Genomic DNA, 23,661 nt, shown 5'->3' with positions numbered 1-23,661 from the left:
GTACCCTGGGGTGAAGATTGTCAGGGCCGGCTGACTTGAAGGTATCCAGCTTCTCAAGATGTTCCTTCAGAAAGTCAGAATTAATGGAGGGCAGGGGATCACCCTCACCCGGACTTCCCGGCCCTGTAGTGGTCATGGGCGTCCCATGGAGCTGATGAAAGACTGACGCAAAGTACCTATTTAATAGGTTGGCTTTTTCCTGGACGTCAGTTGTCAGTTGCCCCATCTGGTTCAGCAGGGGTCCAATGTTGCCCCTGCTTTTCCTCCGGCTCCCCACATATCTGAAAAAGGACTTTTTATTGTCCTTGATGCTCAAAGCTAGCTGGAGTTCAGTTGCAGCCTTGGCTTTCCTGGTCTGCTCCCTACAGGACTGGACCAGTGCAGAATAATCCTCCTTGGAGGTGACTCCCATCCTCCATCCTTTGTAGGCCTTTCTTTTTAGCCTCAGGAGGTCTGCTAGGTCCCTGGAGAGCCAGGGGGGCTGCTGTGCCCTCTTGCTGCCTTTTCTCCGAGATGGAATAGACTTAGTTTGTGCATTGAGGATCGCTCTTTGTTAAATTGCATCCTATTCTGATCCGCTTACTTCCGCAGTCTATCTAAATCCACCTGAATTCACCCCCTTCCCTCTAGTGTGTTTACTGTACCCCATAGTTTGGTGTCATCTGTGAATTTGAACAGAGTGCTTTCTACACCCTCATCCAAATCACTGATGAAGATATTGAACAATACCGGTCCCAGGACAGAGCCTTGGGGGACACCACTGCCCACATCTGCCCAGGGAGGAACCACCCCATTCACCACCACTCTCTGGGTGCATCTCATAAGCCAGTTTTCCACCCACCTGACTGAAAATATCCACATCACAGCTACTTAGTTTATTTATAAGAATTGGGCGCGACGCTGTGTTGAAAGCCTTTTTAAAATCCAAGTAAATAACATCTAGCCTCTACTCCTGCATCTAAGCACTTTTTGACCTGGTCTTAAAAAGAAACCAGGTTAGTCAGGCAGTATCTGCCTGCTAGAAACCGATGCTGGTTGCCCCTTAGCATTGTGTTACCTGCTGGCCCCCCCGCAAATGTAATCCTTTATGATTTTTTCTAAGGTCTTGCCAAGAATAGAGGTGAGGCTAACTGGCCTATAATTACCCAGGTCCTCAGCGTCTTGAAAATAGGGACCTCATCCTTTTCCAGTCCTCTGGGACCTGTCCTGAGCACCATGAACACTCAAACAGTTGTACCAGTGGTTTTGCTATGACACCGGCCAATTCCTTTAGTACCCTTGGGTAAAGCTCATTGGGGCCTGCTGACTTAAATATGTCCAACCCTTCCACGTGCCCCTTTACTAGGTCAGCGCTGACCATTAGTGGATTGGTATCTCTCTCATGCCAAACTAAAGTCTCATTGGGAGGTGTGCTTGTATCCATGTCCAGGAACACAGATGCAAAAAAATCATTTAAGAGCTCAGCTTTCTCCATCCTATGTTACGAGTTGCCCTAGTCCATCCTGTAGCGGCCCTATGTTACCCTGCACCTTATTCTTGCTCCTATGTACTTAAAGAAGGACTTTTTTGTTACCTTTAATCTTTGTTGCCAGCCTGAGTTCAGTTTTTGCTTTTGCCTTCCTCACTGCTTCCCTGCAACTGCAAGCCAAGTAGGTACACTCCTCCTTGGTGGCTGCCCCCTGCTCTCTTTTCCCCTCTAGGCTCTCCTGAATTTCCCTGCTCAGCCAAGAGGGTTTCTTGACTCTTTTGCCTTCCTTTATGTGTACTGGGATGGTACTCCTCTGTGCCTGCAGGATCAGTTCTTGCGGAACTCCCAACCTTCCTGGACTACCAACTCACCGATGTTATTCCCCTTTTGCTCCTTAATTTGTTGTCTGCTTGTAATTAAAAGTGGATTTTCTAGCTAATAGAGGGGCCCATCTAGTCTTTCATGCTGCAGATCCATTGAGAAGAGATTTTGATTTCGCTTGTGTGGTATAATTCCTATAACTGTGCTGAGTTCCGTGGGGTTACCCTGAACTTATCTCAAAGTAAAAGAGAACAGAACTTGACTCACGGGCACGGCCCACCAAAGCAGATGTCTACTTCCCAGAAAATGGAAGGCCAGCATGAAGAAATCCTCCTTTAAAGCCTTCAAATTGGAAAGAAGCTGTCTGTACTACAGTCACTACTTTGGTTATCAGAATAGTGGACAGCAAAATTAAGCTCTAACTGGCTTTCTCCTTTTAAACTTCTTGGACACATCTACTCGTGCATTAATACACTATAGGTACTGTGCATTAAGTTTAGTGACTTAAATAACAGGTACTAACTGAATGTGTAGTAACTGGCACTACAGCACAGTAGTGCCAGCACACACCTTTTTAGTGACACTAAAGCACAGTAGGGCTGTGCGAAATTTCACTGTCTGTTTTGTTTCGATGCTGTTTCAACTCATTTCAAGCTCAAATCAGCTAAATCAAAATTAAATGAAAGGCTTTGAAATAACTTTGAAACAAAATGAGGGCAGTCAAAACATTTTGAAAGTTTCGAAACATTTCGAGTTTCGAACTTGGGCTTGCTTGCAGCTAAGGAGAAACTAAGGAGAGGGAGGGGGAAGCAGGGGAAGGACTGCTCTGATACTGACCGTGTAGCGGGCCAGTGACTGTGATCTTTCCCTAAGGCCCCTTTCAATCCCAGTGCTCTGGGGGAGGGATGGAAAAACAGCATAAAAAGCATTGCTTAAACTCAGCTTTCTCTGTGCCTTCACACTTACAAGTGACACAAGTTTTGCTCTGAACAGTTTGAGGTGCATTTTCCCAGAAACCCCTGCACCTATCTCCTTGAAGCTTGGCAGGTTTCATGGCCTCAGCAGGGGCTACCATCTCTGCTGTTTTCATCCTACTGCACCTTAACACACACACACACAGTCACACATGTCACGAGTTTTGCTTGTTAGCATCTTGAGGTGCAGTTTCCCAGAAACCCCTGCACCTATCTTCTCAAAAGCTGGCAGGCTTCATGGCCTCAGCAGGGGCTACTATGCCTGCAGTTTTCACTCCGCTGTGCCTTAACACACAGTCACATGCCATGAGTTTTGCTTGTCAGCAGCCTGGTTTCCAAAAAATATCTGCACCTATGTCCTTGAAACTTGGCAAACTTCATAGCCTCAGAAGGGGCTACCATCCCTGAAAGTTTCATCCAAATCAGACAAGAAATGACAAAGTTATTGGCAGTTTTTGTGCTCTCTCCAATTTGTCCACATCCCTTCTGTAGTGGGGGCCCCAAAACTGAACACAGTACTCCAGATGTGGCCTCACCAGTGCTGAATAACACTTCCCTTGACCTGCTGGCAACACTCCTACTAATGTAGCCCAGTATGCCGTTAGCCTTCTTGACAACAAGGGCACACTGTTGGCTCATATTCAGCTTATCATCTATTGTAACCCTCATGTCCTTTTCTGCCAAGCTGCTGCCCAGCCAGTCAGCCCCCAGTCTCTACTGGTGCGTGGGATTGTTCCGTCCTAAGTGCAGGACTTTGCACTTGTCCTTGTTGAACCTCATGAGATTTCTTTTGGCCCAATCCTCCAATTTGTCTAGGTCCCTCTGAATCCTAGCCCTACCCTCCAGGGTATCTACTACTCTCATCTGCAGAAAGGTGTGAAATGATTATTGTATTAATTGATTTTTGTATTTATTGTTAAGAAGGAAGATGTTGTGACAAAAGTTGTAATTGAACTAATTAAGGCAGTTGGTAATAGGGAGATGGTCCCTCTGTTAAATAACTAGTTAGTTAGAGAGTCTAAGGGTGTGCACATTTTGCCTACTGGTCCACAAGTAATGTTCTGTGTTGTTAGTTCTTCTTAATCATTCCATACCTGTATTTATTGAACCCGGTGACCATTACAATTTTGAGTAATGATGCTGCTCAAAAAGTTATAGTGTCTGTGTTTGCTTGGATTCTGTGTAGAGGCATTGAGGTAAAGCGATTGGCTCCTTAAAACTGCCTTTTCTCTCAGCAGATCCACAAAGAACAAGAATGAGAAATAAAATCAGATACTAAAAAAATTAGTAAAAGAAAATGAAATTTAGAATTGTAAAAGTAAAATTTTATTGTTTGTATAATTTATTCATCAGCTTCTTTTTTTCCTCTCCTCCTCCCCTTTCTTTTTTGTCATGCAACTATTTGGTTTGCAGACGTAGGCTTGTTTAATAAAATTGTCCTTCTTCCTGCCGCTAAAAGTTTACCTGTGAGAGCCCCGAACATAATAAAATCAGATTATGAAGGCAATCATATTTACTTGTAATAAAACAAATCTTGCAGACATCAGTTAAGTCTCCCTCACTGCACTGGGACAGTCTGACATGTGCATACATCAATACTGGAGGTGTCAGAAATATATTTCATAAGTTCAAAAAAATTGCACATACACTTGCAGCACCATTATGAGCAGTGAATTTGTAATGTGAACATTATGATGTATAAAGTGGCTTTGTTCCTACATTTAATAAGTGCCACATGTCAAGCCCAGAAACATAATGGAATTTGCTGGTGATTTCTTACTATTAAGTATAGATTATTGTTTTAGGAAGAAAACTTTTCCATTCTTTATCAACGGTATCCAATTTTAAGCAGCCATTCACTTCTTCCCCTTGGAAGGTAAAGCTTCTTGAGATTAGAAAAATAAAAACAAACAAGCCAACCCACCACTAGGACACTTGATTACATTGGACTGAAATAGCCATGAGTGTTTTAGTCTCAAGGCAACTGATTGTTCTGAGCCATTACCATTGAATATTATTTATAGTTTGGTAGTGCCTAGATTATTGTGGCTTTTCTTTTAAACATGGAAATATGCATAAACTAGACAAAAGATTCTGAGGTCTTCTTAGACACGATTCTATAGTCCATACAATCAAGTGGCTTTTATAAAAGGCATGGGAGCTCTGTTTGAGTAAAGATTGTGGAATGACACACAAAGGTATCTTCAGCTGTTTTACTCTTATCATGAGGTTCACCAACACCTTCCAAGGTCTGCCAACTTTTGGATAAGCCAAATAATGAAAAAACAGCATTATTTCATTTCATCATATAAACTGATTAAATGAGAAACTGTGGGATAAGAACCACAATATAATCACTGTGGATCTACAAGTCATGAGCCTTAGCCAAACTCCTGAGTGGTGAGATGCCTTGGGAAGCTTAGATTACTATGGCTCAGAATTCATTTATGAAAAGGAGGTTTTAAAAAGCAACATGGCTGCAAAAAGTGTGCAGCAGCTGCTTGGGAAGAGAGGGGAATGGCTAAAACAACCTGTCTCTCTGCTTATTCGGCAGCTGTTTGGGGCATTTCTTGTCAACAGAGTTCCTCTGGAATCTCAGGTAAAGATAGTATCTTGTAGAAAACTTTTGTAGGGCTGTGATAGAGACATTACCTTCTCTTCTTATGAAGGAATCTTTCTTGGGATGGGAGAAACTTTACTGACCCAAGGAGGAGCGATTTCTGCCTCTTTGCAGCAGTTTTGCTGAATGTAGCCCAGTTCTTTAAAAAAGAGACATGTAACAATGTTGGTAAGGGTTAATAATCCCATGTGTTAAATGTCTACAAGTTTAGTAAAATGATGCTCAAATACTAATACTATGTCCTTTGGGATAAATAAACTAAAATCCACATCAGATGCATATATCTGAAAGTCAATATTCAGTCTATATTTCTCTCTGTTTAAATATAGACTCTTTGGAGCAAGAACCATCTTTGACTTTGTTTGTCCAGCAGTTTGCATGATGGGTCACCAAAAGGACAAATGCCTCTGGTCTGGGCATTATTATAACATATATACTAAAGGAATTAAATGCGGTATATAAAGTAAGACTGTCAAACCCCATGTACCACAATGATTTTATTTTTCTTTGTCACGTGTAATACTTTGCATCTGAGCATCTCAAAGAGCTTCACAGACTATTATGTAACCCTTGCTATACCACTATGAATTTGTATGGTTCATCAAGAAGAAATTTTCTATTCATTTTACAGATGGGGCAGAGAATGGCACCTGTGTCTTTCCTATTGCCATGAAGGAAGTCAGCTGCAGAGCCAGGAATGAATAGAATCTCCCAGGTGTCTGCTCTCTCCACTAGACAACTCTTTGATTTGACCCTGAAAGTTATTTCAACTTACTATTTGCGTTTTAAAAGCTTGATGATTTTTTTTTAATGAAGGGCTCTAATATGTTTATCTACATATAAACAAATGTGGGACCAACAGCACGATGATCTATGCTCTGCATTTTGTGTGGTCAGTTACATCTGTCAAAATGAATATTAAATGGTACCAATCTGAGCTGATGGTATTTTATATCCACTTTGTCCATGTGCATATAAGTACACAAGTCATGGGGCGGGGAGAACCTGGCCCTAGAACTGTGATATACTCAGTCTAGATGCCTCTAGCCGAACCACAAATGCCTGCAGCTGCTCCTTTTTCCACATGTAGTATTTCTACACTACAAATGGGGAGGTGTGATAGCAGCACATATATGCATATCAGAGCTAGCTTTAATCTAACTAGTTCTGGTAATAATAGCAGTGTGGCCATTGTAGCATTGACTCTAGTGCAGACAGTAAACCTAAGATCCTTGGTTCATACTTGGGTAAAGAACCTGCAATTCTATGAAGTCTAAGTTGGCATGTGTTTGCTGGTACTTGTGCCCATGGGCGACTGCTGCCTCCTGAGTCTGGGGGGCCATCAGCGGGACACAACCAGGGTGGGGGAGTCCCTGAGCAGCCAACTGGCAGAGCCAATTTTAAGGGGGTATAAGTGCTCTCCATGCCCCCCTACCAGCCAGAACGCTCGCTTCCAGGGGTGGCACCAGAGCTCTCAAGGGGGGGTACATTCCCCCACCCCTCCCCGTACCTCCCTTACCTATGCTTGTGCCTGAATTAACTAAGTTTACTTGGTTATGTCTACACAAGTTGCAATCTCACCTCTGACTGCAATGTAGATGTACCCTTAGGACCTTGTTACACGTTACTTTTAGGCAGCTTCTGGAGCTCTTAAATCCTGGATTGTCCACACATTAACACCTGAAACTAGTTTTAATCAGTCTTTAGGTAGATTAAGGATATACCACTCCAGCCTAGGTTTACCTCTGATCCATATTATCCAGTTTGTTTTATACTAACATGTAGATTAACCCGAGGTTAACCCTCCCCTGGCTGCTCCCATACATGAGCAGCCACAAATAAGCAGAGGAGGATATGGGGGAGCCCCAGGGAGAGGAGGGACAGAGGGGAAACCTGAGGGACATGGGAGGGGTTTGGATCTAGGAAAGCCCCAGGGAGCTGGGGGGAGGAGCCCAGAATGGGGAGGGGGCAGGATTCTTACCTTTCAGTCCTCCTGATGGGTTAAATATGTGACTGCTCCAAACTTGAGTTAGCAGAACTCCAATCAATATTTGAGCAGCTCACAGTGTAACATGTAACAAGGTCCTTAGAGACTAAAGCTACAACTTTTTTTACATAGGCAAATCTTTCATCAGCTTCACTTGGAACCAAAAATGGATGATTGATGAAAACGGTTGGGAGAGTGAAAAGGAGCACTGTGATCTGTCATCTAAAAATGTCGCCAGCCTTTTAAGAGTTCTAACACATTCCACCAAAATTAGCCTGTAATACATTACAAACAAAATTAATTGCTTTCTAATGCAGTTTAGTTCTTAGAAAGGTACTACTCCACTGGAAAATTATGAACTCACATGTGGTGCGTGAAATAAACATTCCTTGAAATGAATTTCTTTCCTTAATTATAGGTAATATGGAGTCATGCATCTCATCTTGAAGAAGAATGATTATCTTCCAACAATACACTTCAGTGCACCATCAAGCAATATTTTATTGTGGGGAGTAACATAGTAACACAATAACATCTGAAAATAAAATTGATGGTCAGCCTGAATGTTAAACTAGTGGTAAGCATCTTTCCTTGAACAATATAAAGATTTTAATTTCATTTTAATTTATTTTCTTTTCTTTGTTCTTTGGTTTTGTTTTTTTTTAACTTCCACTTTAGGCCCTGACCCTACAATGTGCCAAGCACAGCCAGCTTCCATTAAGGTAATTGGGAGTGCTTAGAGCATTCATTCCTATCAGTGTTATAACTGGACTTGATAAAGCACTACATATGGTTAGCAATCCTTAGAAGTGCTCCTTTGTATTCTCTTAATTAGGTCATCCATTTTGTTGTAAACTTTGCTTAGCACTCCACCTTATTCTCAAGTAGGTTTGCGTTATAATGTGTTTATATGTTTCCCAGCAGAGCTCCTAAGATCAAATTTAATCAGCAGAAATTATTCATTGTTGTTCACTGGCTTCTAGTTTTTGCTTTTGTTTCTTTTTCGTTTCTCCATATGAAATTGCCTAAGGGAACTTGTGGTTCCATCCTGTAATATCTATTTTTCAGTGACATTAATCATTTTTAATATATATTTGTAAAGTTTATTTCTATGGAAGCTCTGTCTACATGTAAAGTTATATCATTTTAAATACTGTAAAATCCATTTAAATTATATTACTTAATGGAAGTATAATTGATCTGTAACAGGTATAAATCTCCTTAAAGAGTGTCTATGCAAGAATATGCATTGTTGTAAGTAAATCAGTTTTAAAAACATACCTTTAGTTAAACAAGTGAAACTCCACAGGTGGAGCAGGGCTACATATTAGTAATTTTACTGATTAATAGTTAGGCCTTGATAAAGAGAAACAAATAAGGAAAAGGCAACTTTTAAAACAACCACAATCGATAATCAATTCTGTCTGAAGCAAAAGGCATGTGAAAGTGTCAGTATTTAAAAGATGTAAATGCAGAAACAAAATAAAAAAATAAAGCTTAGCAGAACGGGCATAAAAGAGGAATAATGTACGACCAAGTTGAGAGCAAACAATGCTAATTAAAAGAAACACATCCTGCAATTCCAATGGGACTCAACATCTGTGGAGTGGGCCTTAAATTCTGCCCCTTAATTACCCCTTGTAGTAAGAAGCAACAGTTCTCTAAATTCAAATGTAAATGGCCCTTTTACCTTTTATCTACCTTCAGATAATGAGTTAAATTACTATTGAAAATGAGCTTGGTAGCATCAGTCTGATTCCACATTTGACCACAGCAAAATTGTCACTGCTCAAGAGGCGTAGGACTTAAATAGGAAAGGTGTTTTACAAGGCAGATGCTTTACAAGTCAGATCTGAGGTTCATTAGCAAAGCTGTGTGAGGATGCTGGAGGACTGCATTATTCTGCATGCCTGAGAATTCTATTAGTCTATCACTTTCATGAGCACTAAATCCATTCAAACATTTTAAAACAGTAGGCCAATTAAAACAAGTAATTAAGTGAAAACTATATAAAATCAATTGGAATTTAAAATTTATTTCTTTTTTTTTAATGTGCACCTTACTTTTGAGTAACTGCAGGCAGCTATAAGCCTTTACTCTGGCCAGGTGAATAGCAGAAACCCAGCTCAGAATCACATATTGAAGACTTATAACCATCTCCGTGTAAGCTTTGAAATATTTTATAATTCCATTATTATTAACCCCCTCCCCCCCAAAAAAAAACCCCCAAAAGTATATTAACAGAAAGCTAAGGCCACAAAATCAATCACTCATATTTGGGAAATGCCAGAATGATAACTTCCCTCTGGTATCTTAATCTGGCCTTGTAATTTAGAAGGCCAGCCTGGCATCACATAGTATCTTTGTACTAGAAGCAGAGATGCAACAGGCATCACCAGAGTTGTATAGTTTTAATCATAAACATATCATTTTTGTTCTTACAGACCCTTGTGTCCTTCACCTTCCAACTTCTGTCATGAAAGAAGCAGGGGTCCAACTGACAATTTCTTTTCCTACACAACCTTGATTCATCCCCAGAACAGGCCCAAGCAGTGCACTGAATAAGAAAGGTATCCTGCAGGAAAAAAATATAGTATGCAGTTATATACATTTAGACTGTTTTATGGTCATATATTGTGGGGGTAGGGCAGGCAAGGAAGCAGGGGCAAGGAAGGTAGGGAAGCAGGATGGATCTAGCGATGGGTAGGGCAGTGGTGCAGCCGCCTTCCCCTTTCAGATTGAACCATTGCATGGGAACCTCTGAGGACTTTTGTGAAGTCCACAAAGCAGGTAAGAATCCCCCTTCTCTTCCTCTCCATGCTCTGAAGTATGTCCCCTCCCTTCTCCTGCCCTTCTCTCATGTCTGCCACTGCTGCTTTCCCTAATGTCCCAGGGGCAGGGGAAACCTCAGGGCTGCATCTGCCTGCTCCAGCCAGGCTGTATTGGTGACTGGGCTAAGCTGGGACAATGAGAGCAGCAGCAGTGGCTAAGGATGGGATTTCCCCTCCATGGGTAGGGCTTCTCCTTCCCCACTCCTGGGGGATCAGGCAGGGTGGGGGAACTCACCCCTCACCCATCACTACCACTAGTGCTAGTCTAGCTGAGTCCAGCCCCAGTGCAGCCTGGCTGGAGCATGCAGCAACAGCTCTGAGGCTTCCCCCATCCTGGTACAGCAGGAAAAACAGCAGCAGCTGGAGGGGATGGGACATACCTCTGAGTAAGGAGGGGAAGAGGGAGATTCTTACCTGCTTTGGGAACTTTGCGTAGTCCTCAGAGGCTCCTGTGGCACTATGTACCCACACCAGTGGGGCAAGAGGGAAGGAAGAGGCTGGGAGTTGTTGGAATCCTGCAGCAGGGATTGCTGCTCCTGTACTCACCTTTTGTCAAATCCTAGATCTCCCTGGAGGGAAGAAATGGTGAATTAATATTGAACAGGTATTTCTGGCATTATCTAAATTTTTGAGGGCTTGAACTTGGAAACAGTAATGTTCTTATAGACTGGTATAGACAGTGGCATGGAATAGCACTAGTATGGATTAAGCTGTCCATATTTCAAAGCAGTGCTGTGCTAATAGGCTTCTTCCTAAAGTCCAAGCATTGTAGCCACATCTTCATGATGGCATGGGGAATGGTGGTGATGAACTGGGGTACTAATGGCAGCCTGATTAGTGCAGTTATTCAGCAGTATTAATTACTAATTAGTCCAGCCAAAGTGAAGTCAGAGCAGGATTACAAATGCGCCTGCCAGAGCAGCACAGTATGCTCAAGGACACTACTCCTGAAGCCATACATCCATAGCGTAGAATTTGAATTATTGGAACATCTGTTGGTAGGGAAACACAGCAGTGCACAAGCAGTCCAGCAAGCCCCTGTAGAGTGTAGGGGATAACTTTGTAATTCAGATGGTAGAGAGGTCAATGAGGGGGGAAAACTCTTCATGACTTACTGCTCATAAACAGGGAAAAATTGGTTGAGAATAGGGTGGTGGAAGGTACCTTGGGTGATGGTGATCGCAAAATTATAAGAGTTCAAGATCCTACGGAGAAGAAGGAAGGGGAGCACCAGAATAAGGAATCCTATAAAAAGTGGGAATGTGTTCCCAGTACAACGGAAAAGAAGAAGAGTATTGCATGGGCATCCAGGGAGAAAATTAGGAAGGCCAAAGCACAATTTAACATTTAACTGGCAAGGTATTAGGTACATAAAAGGCAGTAAAAGGGTATGTCAAAAGTATGAAGATGGCCAGAGATTTCATAGGTCCCTTATGGCATGCAGAAGACAATCTAAGCAAGATAATGCAAAGAAGGCTGAAGTATTTAATGCTTTTTTTAACTTCAATTTTCACAAATAGGGGCAGCTACCAGCTGATGAATGTGGTTTGACAGCAGCTATAGGAAAGGAGACAACCAGTCTATAGTAAGAGCAGACCAGCTTAGGGATGATTTAGAAAAAAATAAATGCTTTCAAGTCAGCTGGGCTGAATGGGATGCACCCAAGAGTACTGAAGGAATTGGCGGAGGTAATTTTGGATCTATTGGCTATCTTTTTTGAGAACTTGTGGAAGTCAGGTGAGGTCCTGGATGACTTTAAAAAAAATCAAATATAGTACCCATTTTTAAGAAGGGGGAAAAGGAGAATCTGGAGAACAACACACCAATCAGCCTGACTTCTATACCTGGAAAGATCATGGAGCAGGTCCTCAAGGAATCCACCGTGAAGCACCTAGAGGAAAACAAGTTGATCAGGAATAGTCAGCATGAATTAATCAAGAACAAGTCACACCTGACCAATTTGATTTCCTTCTATAATAAAGTGACAGACCTGTGGAAGAGTGGAGAGCAGTAGACATGATATAGCTTGATTTTAGCAAGGCTTTTGACATGGTCTCTCACAATGTACTCATTGATGAGATAAGGAAATACAGACTAGATGAAAGTACTGTAGGGTTGATAATCAATGAGTAGTCATCAATGGCTCAATGTCTAGTTAGGAGGAGAAGCTAGTGGAGTCCCCAGAGGTCTGTCCTGGGTCCAGTATTGTTCAACATCTTCATTAATGATTTAGATGATGGGACCAATGCATACTTAACACATTTTTGGACAACACCATGTTGGAACAGAATAATTGTATGTGTAGATACAATCTGGGAATGCAGTATTGCAGTGAAAGACCTGGGGATTATGGTGCACCATAGGCTGAACGTGAGCTAAGAGTGTGCTGGTCGAGGAAAAAAAAGCTACTGAAACAGATGAAATCACTAAAGTGAAAAATAAGTCACAGTCAAGTAGTCAAGCAAAGTTGACCCAGGCACATAACAGCTTTCAACTCTGTTTGAAAACAAGATATGGTTCAGCATGTCCACAGGCTAACATTTTTTTCTACACAGCTATGCTGGCTAGTCCATATGTGCCATGCTCCACAATAATACCTGTAATTGTATATTAAGGCAGTTTGGTCTATCGCAGCGTGCCTCAACTGTTGCTGAAAGAAGAGTTCCCAAATGCCTCACAACCTTCTGTCTGTTATCAATCCAGGAGATTTTATGATGGTGTCAGGTAATCCTGGGCATCAGAAAGGACCTTGTGAGAAGTTTCAACTCAAAGACCAAGCTGGGATGGTGTGTTCATCTCAAGTATTTACTGCTTGACTGTTTTAATAGTTGACAACCCAGAGACAGTTTCTAAAAATGGAGTAATAACCAAAAACTTCCATCCTGGAGGCAGATCATGTTGCAAAATATCATATACATTTACTAAGGCAAGCTCTAAATTTTCTATCAAAACTGGTTTGGGATGGAAAAAGATCAGGTTTACAATTAAACCAGTGTTCACAGAAGTATCAGTTTTCCAGAGATTTCTTTTTTCTTTCTATTTTTAAATAACCAAAATAACAATTTCAGTCCAAATCCAAACAGTTTAGATCCTGAAAAGCTTCTTTAGTTCTTTGTAGAAGCTGTTAATTGGGCTGCTTATGCTCCTATTATTGTCTTGTCTTTGGCCAGATTCTCCAGTTGAACAACTAAACTGCATTTCCTAAGCTGAGCTAAGGTCAGGGACTCCCATTATATACTCTAGCAGCTCAGCAGAAAGGTGCATTGTGGGGGATGTAGTCTCATCAGGAAGCCACAAGACAGCCTAATTTTAGCTCCCATAAGGTATTGAAATATCATTTACAAAAGTTTCCCTTCTCAGTTTTTGACTAAAAGTTTTAAATTGGATTATTCATCCAAAAGTTGTTTTACTTTTATTTTCCCAGCAGGAGATTAAATTTTATCTACCTCTGTCTGCACTCCTAATTGTAACACGAGGTGATGAAAATCTGAATCAGGATGTACTTTTACCCTTTGCTGGAATTCAGTCTGGGAGATGCTTGGACTGACAGTGAATTGCCGAAAGATTTACAGATGACCAAAGATACTTTTAGTTTTTTTGTATGTAGGATTTGGTGTGACATTGCAACAGCAGCTAGATGTATATATAGAAAGAGCAACATCTTTAGATGATAGAGGATGAGTAGTTCTATGAGTGCAGGCTACCAATTTGTGGCAAACTTCAGTCAAGCTCAGGAATACATTGGATTACATGCAGTACCAACTTATAGGCAGACCAAGTCCCTGCCCCTAAGAGTTTCCAATATAACCTAAAATGAGATACAAGTGAATATAAAAGAACGAGGGGTTGGGGCAGAGTAGGAGAATTGCTTCCCAAAACATTTAATTAGTTTATATGCATCTAAAACTGTACCTAATACTTTTAGATTTGCACCTAGTAATAAACAAAGCATCATTGCTATGTGACTGCCACTTACAAAGTCTTGGAGATAACAGAGTTAGCCAAAGGTGAAAGGGACCCTTCATACACAAAGACTGGGTTATTGTGCCAAAATCTGCTTCACCATTACCTGTCATCATTACCTGTCCATTACCTATTCCATCCCAATTGCCTATAATCACAAATACTGTTTTGCACTGCTTGGGCAGGCTCTAAATATTTTTCCTCACTTATATCAACAGTGACAGACCTGACAAAAAGTCAGTGATACTAGACATTTTAAGAACTCTACTGTGTATTCTCTGGGATGAAAGGAGGCACCCCCTTCAATCGGAGAATTTAATGTGGTTTCTGATTCTGCTGTGAACTTTTGGTACCCTAGATAAATGAAACCGTTCTGTAATTACTCCAATAGGAATGAGCAAGGCTTCATCTATTGTCTCAGCAAGAGCCAGATGGAGGTGGAATGTACTTCTGGAAGACTGAAAGGGAGGTGGAGATGTAATTTTTCTTGTGCTTCAATAGAGATTAAATATATTGGAAATTAATGTAACTGCATTTCAGCAGCCTGACATTCCTGCTGTGAGGAGGGATGTTTCCCCAGTAGAAAATATTAGAAAAGCACCCCTGCTTATGCTTTACCAACACCGTGGCAAGAAGAGAGGAAAACATGAACTGACAATACTTAAAAATGGAGCTATCCATTTCCTAGCAGCATATGCCACAGGCACCATTCTTAAGAGAGATGAGGAGGGAGCAACTGACTTCCAAATAACTGTATTCATTATAAAATAAATTATAAAGTGATTTAAACATCATTTGTTAATGCTGTTTCATGTTATCAGTTAAATGAAAGACAACAGCATTAGAATTGGCAACCAATGAGTTTCCAATCATTTCCTTTTTATTCTTGTCAATAGAAAATAATATTAAAAGTTTTGGCTTATAGCTACTACTGATAAACTCATTGTTTCCTTGTGGAATCACAGATAGAGAACTTATTGTCCAGTGTCTTTAAAACTGTTCTTGTCTTACAGGGCAAATTATTTTGTAGACTGTCATAAAATAAAATAAAGGAGCAAAACATTAGCTTTCTGCTGGCACTGAAGAATTTTAAAGAGTCAAAATTACAAGCTTATGATTCAAATTTATTTTTTTAAACAAAACTCATGCCTTTATCTATTAATATGAATTAACACAGCACAAAGCTGGAATGTATAAAGCTGTGTGAACCAGTGATCTGTGTCATTAAGGCATGGAGAGAGAATTAGCTTGCGCACCGATAGCTTTCTGTTAATAGTATGTACGGGGAGCTTTGTGTCAAGGCTAGGTGTGGAAGAGGGTGATGTAAATGGAAGAATAAAATGAATCGCTGGACAAGTGACAAGAAGTGGACAAGGAACTTTAGGGATAGCGCTCACCTCACTGCAAGAATTACACCTCAGAACACCAATCAATCAGGCACTGGATAGCTAGCACCACGGCTTTATGAGCTGGTGGGCACAGGTGGGACATAGAGGCCTGTGAGAATCAAGAAAAAAGAGTATTATCAGCAACATATAATTTGATATGCTGTGGAATCTCACCTCTCAGAACTGGAAAATTATGATGATGGGGATACCTGATCCACTAATAGCTGATCCTACATCCACTGACATCAGCATAAAAGCTCCTATTTATTCTAATGATGCCTTAATACGATTCTGATTTCCCCAAGTACACATTATATAAATCATATAGATTATGACTGTAGTGTCCTCATTGTGCTACGCTCTTTGTTCTAATCACGGTTATATATAATTTGCCGCACAGAGCTCGGAACCACAGAAGTACCGCTGTGTCCGTATTTTCCTTCAACCCTGCACTGCTCTGCTCACAAACATAGCTGCCATATAGATAGGGTTTAAAATGTTGACCTGTAATATCATCCATTATCAAGCTCCACATTTTGTTCAACAAATTTTGTTTCATAATTAAACCTATTTGATGTAGGGGGCCTAAAATGTGCTTCCTGTAACCACCCATACAAAATAAACCTTCCCTCACAAGAATGCTCAGGAGTTAAGAAGCAACACAGACACACTCTATGGGAATTCCTGTTTTAAAAGTCACTGAAATGCTTGCGATCATTATTTGCCCAGCTTTAGTGAAAGAGGATCTCATGCTCCTATTAACAGCCTTCTCTGTGTGAAAGAGATTTATAAGTTTTCTGTTCTAAAACCGGTGGACAGATTTGTCTTGGTCTTACTGATAAACTTTGCCACCACTGTCATCTCACACTTTACAGAGCCCATCACTGCTGAACTAGAGCTTTGGTAAATCTGAATGAGGAAAAAAAAACTTTTGGACAGAGTCGGACAGGCAAAGTCTACCGAGGAAGGTTTGCATTCAGGTACTCCACTGACAGTAAAATCTGGCCTTGCTCCTACTTAAGTTTTGCTATTGATTTAATAGGAGCAGAAACAAACTTGTTATCTTCTACTGTATTTACTCACCACATGCACCTTCCCCCCTAAAATCAGTTCTCTAAGCTGCAGTGCATGTCTCAAGTGGGCAAGCTGATTTTTCTTTGCTGGAATAGAAGCAGAGCAGAACAAACAGGCACAGAACAAGCTGCCTGCCATTTCTCCCTAGGGCAGCAAACATCATCCATGAAGTCCAGTGTTAACCCTCTCACAGCCACTGGTAAGGCAGTAGCCTTTTCAGCAAAGAGCCACTGAGCTGGTAGAGCAGGCGTAAGCAATTATTTTGGCTGGAGGGCTGCTTAACAACATCTGGTGAGCTGTCAAGGGTATCCCTGCCCCTTGACAGGTGCCCCGTCCGCTGATCTCCATCTTGTGACAGGTGCCCCACCCCTAACCCCAGACCATTGCCACCAGAAGTCCTCCCCCTCCCCTTGCCCCCAGAAGTACTCCTTTTGGAAGGGGGGTTTGCCACCTTGGAACCAGGAAAAAAAAACAAATGGATCATATACTAAAAATCAAACATCTACTATAACATATTTTAATTTTCTTTCAAAAAATATTTTTGTCCTGATTTACATGCGTTTGTATAGTGTATGTGGAGGTGACTGCAAAATAGCTCAAAATACAGTCCTACTCCTATATATTGTGCATGGGGTTGTGGTTGGGATTTCTGGGTGTGAGGTTTGTGAAGGGGTATGGGGGGTGTGGGATTGGGGGGGGTTGTGAAGGGGTATGAGGGGCTGTGGGTGTCTGTGCAGGGGGTAGGGTTTATAGGTGGGGTGTGGGTGTGGGAGTGTGTGTGGGCTGAATCCCAGGAGCTGCACATGGCAGCATGGAGTCTGCCTGGCCCGCTGGCACACACCTTCAACTGGCTTCATACCAGCATGTGGGGCTTCCACCATTACAGGCAGGAGCCATGTGCCAGCAGGCCAGGTCAACTCCGTACCTCCACATGGGGCTTCCAGCACTCCAGTGGGGAGCCATGCGTGGAGGCAAGGAGCCTGCGTGGCCCACTGGGGCATGGAATGGGAGCCACAGGGAATCGTGCCATTGGACCAGGCGGGCTCCATGCCACCACACGCAGCTTCCTGCTGGAGTACTGGAAACCCCATGTGGAGGCATGGACCTGGCCCAGCCTGGCACGATGGTGCACAGCTCCCACCTGCAGTGCCAGGAGCCCCACATGCTGGCACGGAGCCAGCCTGGTCTGGTTTGAAGGCACGGAGCCAGCAGGCTGGGCTGGGCAGGCTCCATGCCTCCATGTGCAGCTCCCAGGATTTAGCCAGAGCTGTGCTCCACCAGGGAGCTCTGCCTACAGTGGGCCAGGAGGGCCCCAAGTGCCTGCTAGTGCTGCTGCCTCCACCCGCAGAGACTGAGAGACTGTGTACTTTGGTGGGACTGGGGGGGGGGGGGAGGGCACACCCATCTCCACACAGCCCCAAACCACTCCCCCGTCCCCCACTCCTGCAGGTGCGAGCTCCTCTCCCCACTCACCAGGTGTCCAGTCTCACGCCATCACGTTCAGTGCCTCCACATGGGGCTCCCAGATGAAGTGCTGGGAGCCCCACGGAGGTGGAAACACAGAGCTTGCTGGGTCCAGTGGTGTACAACCTGTGAAAGCCTGTTTCCCACTAACTTTCAGAGAGGCAGCTGTGGGCCAGTAATAATTGTTTTTTGGAGGGGCTCTGCTGGCTGGATAGAGTGGCCTCGTGGGCCAGATCCAGCCCAACGTATTTTTTTTGCCTGTCCCTGTGGTAGAAGGTGAATGAGCTACTACATGCAGTCTGCAGTATCTTGATGATGCTTGTGGCATGGAAACAACACTTTATTATTTAAAGGAACTTATATAAGGAAGTAACAGTCTTGCTACTGCCTTGGCAAGGGCCTGGAGCCTATCCTGCCACATCAGGAAGTTCCTGCTACTTCACTCAGGCTGTCATTTAGCATGCCACACTTTGTGGACACTCTGGGCACATCCCCATGAGCGTACAAGTCTGTTTCTCTGGGGATAACTAGCAGTGGCACATTTTTGTGCCGCTGCTAGTTGTCCTCGGGGAACGCCCCTGCGCACACACTCTGGCACATGGCAAATTGCCCTGGGTTGGGTAAAGAAGGCAGGGGCCAGCACCTGGGTTAGCCCTAGCAGCCTTACCTGGGACCCTGGGGGCCTCCCAGGGCTCCAGTAGCAGTAATCCAGGCATGGAGTCTGGCCAGCAGCTGGAGCATGGCTCTGGCTGGCCAGGCTCTGGTTCTGGGTGGCACCACGCAGCTGCCACATGCACCATGCCACTTTTTTTTTTATCTGTGCTTTTTTTAAATACCAGGATTTCACATGTTTTATTTGGGGATGTTAGGTATGTGAGAAAATATGACTTTTGTCTGTAAAGCGTCATGTCCAGTTATGGCACTTAAATACATTGCCCAACAAACTGTCTTTCCTCTGATTGGACTGAAGTCAGTTTCCATGACAATTTCCATTTTTGCCCTATACCACCTACCCTCCCACTAATTTTATTTCACATTTTAGATTTCAAAAGGCTCTTTCCTGCTAAGTGGGTTTGCTACAGTGTTTTTCTTTTCTCTCTTGCCTGAATTACCTTGGGTATTCTTTTAGGATACTGCAGTAAAATGTGCTTCCCTGTTGCTCTTTATCAGGCTGAGGTTACATCATCTTTAGACTCTTTAGTAGCCATACATGTATAATAGAGGCTGATAGCCTCCAGTCTTGTGATTCTGAGATGGTTTTCTTAGTCATAAATTATCAAAAGTCAATTCTTTCTATTCCATAGTGTTTCCACACATATGTAGTATATACAATGCATATAAAGTTTTAAAGCACAAGTCATAAAAATGACTGAATTGATTTTAGAGCAGATACTGCTTTTAAATATTGATATAAGAGGATGGGCTAGCTAAAATTACTATGTGAAAAATAGTTAAAAATCCCACCTGCGTAAATCCTATCTGTATCATAAACTGTAATGGACATTTCACCTGTCTCCCTGATGTGAGTGAGTACATCGACTGAGTGAAAAAGGCCACATATGCCATCCCACACAAGGGTTTGAGTGCACGTCTACTAGTGTGCATATTCTTTGAAATGGAGGCAGGAGCGAAAGGGATGAAAGTTGCAGTAAGAATAGAAAATCTTTATGATACAAGCTAAAACCTTGTGAAGTGGAAGAGAAAAGTAGAAGAGAAATAATGATATATCAATATTCACTATTATAATACAACAGAGCTATAAGCAGCCTCAGAATAATTGAAGTACAATAGCCTGATATGGTATTGCCTTATTTGGTTGGGATTCACAATTAGATGCCCTCTTTCCCACACTAATACATTACAATAGAAGCATAGTAAAACCATGTCAAGACATTATGACAGAATTATGTCCTTGGCTTTCTTTGATTCCATTCAGTATATCTTTTTTTCTTTGCTGCTGTTTTATTCCCTCCTAGCTGATGACAGATAAAAGGATGCGTCTTCCTACTACTGCTGTTCCCATTCCCTCTTTACTGGCCATTGTGAGCAAAATAACTTTTGCCTTTACACTGGAGTCTCGTGAGGAAGAAGAGTCTATTGAACTATGAAGGCAAGTCATTCCCATCAGAATGTAAATGAAAATGAGTAGTTGTGACCCTTAGCTCATGTGACAGCCCTGTGCTGAGAAGCAGCTTAAAAACCTTTTATGATAGGAGTTTCTTTGATTACTCTTGGAGGCTGATATACATGTGTAAATATACCCACCGTGCTACAAAACACAAAATAACAAAACACTAGACCCAAAGAACTGACAATATTAAGTTCAGATCATGGCATTTCAGGAGTACAAGGCGAAGAGTCTATTATTCTATATGCCTAGTGTGCACGCCTCTGTGAGCTTGCACATGATGGGTAATTTGCTGTGGAGTCAGATCCAAAGGAGCACGAAACGCAATGGCCTTCTGCTGCCAAATTAAAACTTTTCCAGTGTCATTCATCATATAATTCGGCAGCATTTTCCATCTTAATCCTGCAGTGGCTGGCCACACAGACACCTCCACTTGCAGCAGCAGTATCTTCCGTGGGGGATGAGGAGGAGGAGGGAAGGCTTCCTGCATCCACTCTGCATGGCTGGAGCCTTCAGTGCTCTGCTTCTGAGTGATCCTGTACCGTGGCAGGTAAGACTCTGCCCGCCCTGCACCTCTGTTCTCCTGCACTCACCTTACTGCTGACTCTACCCAGGGTGCCAAAATAGGGTGCTGCCCCTCAAAAGACATTGTTTCATTATAAGAACCATCCTGTAGGAGCCTGCAGTTGCTGCATGCTGATACCGACTGTCAGAGGGTCAGGGTCTGTAGCAAACGGGCTATAATTTGGTCCCCAAGGGAACACGACAGCCAAGCTAAGGGGTTTATCTCTAGTAGAATCCTTCTGCCAGCAGGAGTTCTGCAGACAGCCAACCACCACCACTGGAAAATCAATAGTGCTCATCCCCACCTGCACTGATCTGCTATAGCAGTTGTGCCTGCACAGCATGAAATGAACCCCGGGAGGCACCAGCTGTTAAAGGGGCCACTACTGCTAGCAGAAAGTGTGAGCTCATCTATGCACTTTCCTACAGCTTCCCTAAGGTGGCAAAAACCTTCTGTCACTCACAGAGCAGGTGCTACTCTGCCAGTAGAAGAAAGCAGTTTTGTCATCATGGAAAAGTTGTGAGTATGGACCACTCACCATTTGGCTGGCAGGACTATGTAGTTATAGACGAGGCCCAAGTCACATTGGTCTAGGAGCTTAATGGTAAAACAGTACACATATAGCAGTACTTCCTTCTGTTGTTTTACATCCATTACTGTAAGTACTGTGAACCATTAACTAAGAAGCAGCAGCTATTCACAGGCTCCTGAAGGGAAACTCTTGCCAGTGTCAAGCCTGTTTTGGCTTCCTAAATATGCTGGTTGACAACAAAAACTGTGTAAGGTTGAGAGCCTGTAGTTGGAGAGTAGTTGTATCACAAGGGACCATCTCAAAGAAGTGAAGGCATAAGCCTTCTGTCTGAAAAGGGTATGTATGTGGGAAAGAAAATGGGCCACAGAGGACATAACTCACCAAGTAATAATACCCTCCTTCAATGCACAGAAATTTGCCTCTCAGCATTTCTTCAGTAAATGAAGTAAGGAGAGCAGAGGCTCTCCATACCTGCTATGCCCCCCTCCCTTCCTACAGGCAGTAGGTAGAAAAGGATGGGGATTGAGGAGACCACCTAGGCTTCTAATGCACTGTCCTGAGCAATCAAGCCAGCGCAAGTGTAAGGAGTTAGTAATTTAGTATCTTTACACAGAGCTGCAAGCAGAGGAACAAGTTAAGCCTCAGTTAGGCAGAGTCAGTGATTGCTCTTTCACACTTTTCCCTTGCTATTAACATTTTGAGATTTTGAATATACTCTCATTCCACATCCAAGTTTAGAGATGGGTATAACCCAGCTGCCTGTTCAAGTTCAAAGTCAAGTTCAAGTTCCTATTCTGTCAGATATGGGCAAGAAACCTGTACCTCAGGATCTTGTACATTCACACCCCAAGTAAATGTCCTAACACCAGGTTTTTGGCTCTTCTGTAGGTCTGTCTTAATCTTTCCTACTGGAGCTGTTCTACTTGATAATCATAATTAAATCATACCTGGACTAGACAAAGATTGACTCTATAACCTAGTGATCATGGCATTCACCTGGGTAAAACAGATACGAGTCCAAGCTCTCGCTCTAAGAAAAGAGCAGAGAAAGTGACCCCAGGAGAGCCAATAGTTAGCAGTTTAGGGCACTCATCTGGAAAGTGGAAGAATGGAGAATAGCAACTAGAAACTCTCCCTCAAACATTTTAGGTGGTCCTTAACCACTAGGCAAACAACTGTTCTGGAATTAATCCTTGACCAGAATTCTTGACCCAATAACACTTTTTTCAGTTAAAATATCTCAAAACTGGCATGTTCCCATAAAAAAAAAAAAAAAATGGCAGATCAGCATGTTCTGATGAGAAAGCACGGTGTCAGAAAATTCCCGACTAGCTCTACTTGTTAAACCCAAATCAGGCCGACACGAACAATACCACAGACAGTCTCCTACTGTTCTCTGTCTTGTTCAAGACACATCAGGGTAAGATGCCTGCAAGCCAAAGCATGTAGCTAGTTTTACCAGAAGAATATGTGCTGTGGGCATTTTTATTTCAGATGTTCTTGCTGCCCGGAAGACAAGCTCAAGAAACATCAACTGGACATCTTTTTACCTTCTGTGATCATCAGTTCTGTATTCATTTCCTCCAAAGTCCCTCTTTGGAGGAAATTATAGCTTTTCTAATGCTTTTGCCCCAATCTCTCAACTTTCGTCCCATAGTCATCTACTGCTTTATCATCAAGTTACTAAACAATGAATCACACATTGATTTTTTTTTCTTGATCTGAAAAGCTTAAGCAGCAGACTCCAATGTGGAACAGAGCAATTCCTGCAGGAAATCAGGTTATTTTATATGAATTTCAAGGGGGGAACCCTTCCTGGTACTTCTTCTATTTAAAGTTCCTTGTTATTGAGTCACCTGCTTGAAAAGCAGTGTTTACATTCAATCACAAAGTATTTGAGACTGTATGTTAAGCTGAACAATCAGGATGATTTAAGCCTCTTTTTTCATAACCACGTACAAAATATTATTTAGCAGAACAGGAATACTTGGGTGATTTCAATCACTTAAGATCTGCATGATTTTTCCTCTGTATGAGTAGGAATAAACACACACTCAGCTCCACCCACACACTTTCAGCCAAATGTAGAAATGCTGAGACTGATTTCAGCATGGATGTTAGTTCCTAGAAAAAGTGCTTCCTGGTCTGAAAAGCAGCCCAGCAAGGGAATTACAGTTGCAAAGACAAAATTGTTCAGCCTGCCTGGATCTGTGAGATTTTTAAAACTAAATATAAAAATTTTAAAAAGTTATTTCTTATGACTCACTTTCTGCAAAGAAGCTTCTTTAAAAATTCAGCCTCCAGTACTGCTTTTTAATGTCTCTGAGACACCGAATGATTTAACAA

The 23,661-nt window shown here is 42.4% G+C and overlaps 1 long non-coding RNA gene across 4 annotated transcripts in view; it reads right to left on the bottom strand.

The window, feature by feature from the left end:
- Positions 1-4,104: 4,104 nt before the first annotated feature.
- The window catches only part of LOC132249136 (uncharacterized), a 30,768-nt gene continuing 11,211 nt past the window's right edge, over positions 4,105-23,661 (bottom strand). For 2 of the 4 annotated variants that reach the window (XR_009460540.1, XR_009460543.1), the window contains 7 exons: positions 15,562-15,661; positions 10,616-10,770; positions 9,817-9,945; positions 7,735-7,905; positions 7,365-7,645; positions 5,416-5,522; positions 4,105-4,227 (listed from right to left, as the gene is read on the bottom strand). This is a non-coding gene — a long non-coding RNA (uncharacterized LOC132249136). Of the gene's footprint in view, positions 4,228-5,415; positions 5,523-7,364; positions 7,646-7,734; positions 7,906-9,816; positions 9,946-10,615; positions 10,771-12,045; positions 12,093-15,561; positions 15,662-23,661 lie in introns of all 4 variants that reach the window. The other 2 variants (XR_009460542.1, XR_009460541.1) reach the window with 2 other exon arrangements.

Source organism: Alligator mississippiensis, chromosome 3 (assembly GCF_030867095.1).
Source record: "Alligator mississippiensis isolate rAllMis1 chromosome 3, rAllMis1, whole genome shotgun sequence".
In the NCBI taxonomy this organism is placed as follows: domain Eukaryota; kingdom Metazoa; phylum Chordata; order Crocodylia; family Alligatoridae; genus Alligator; species Alligator mississippiensis.
The sequence above is the reverse complement of the archived record's forward strand: the minus strand, read 5'-3'. Positions and strand labels throughout refer to the sequence as shown.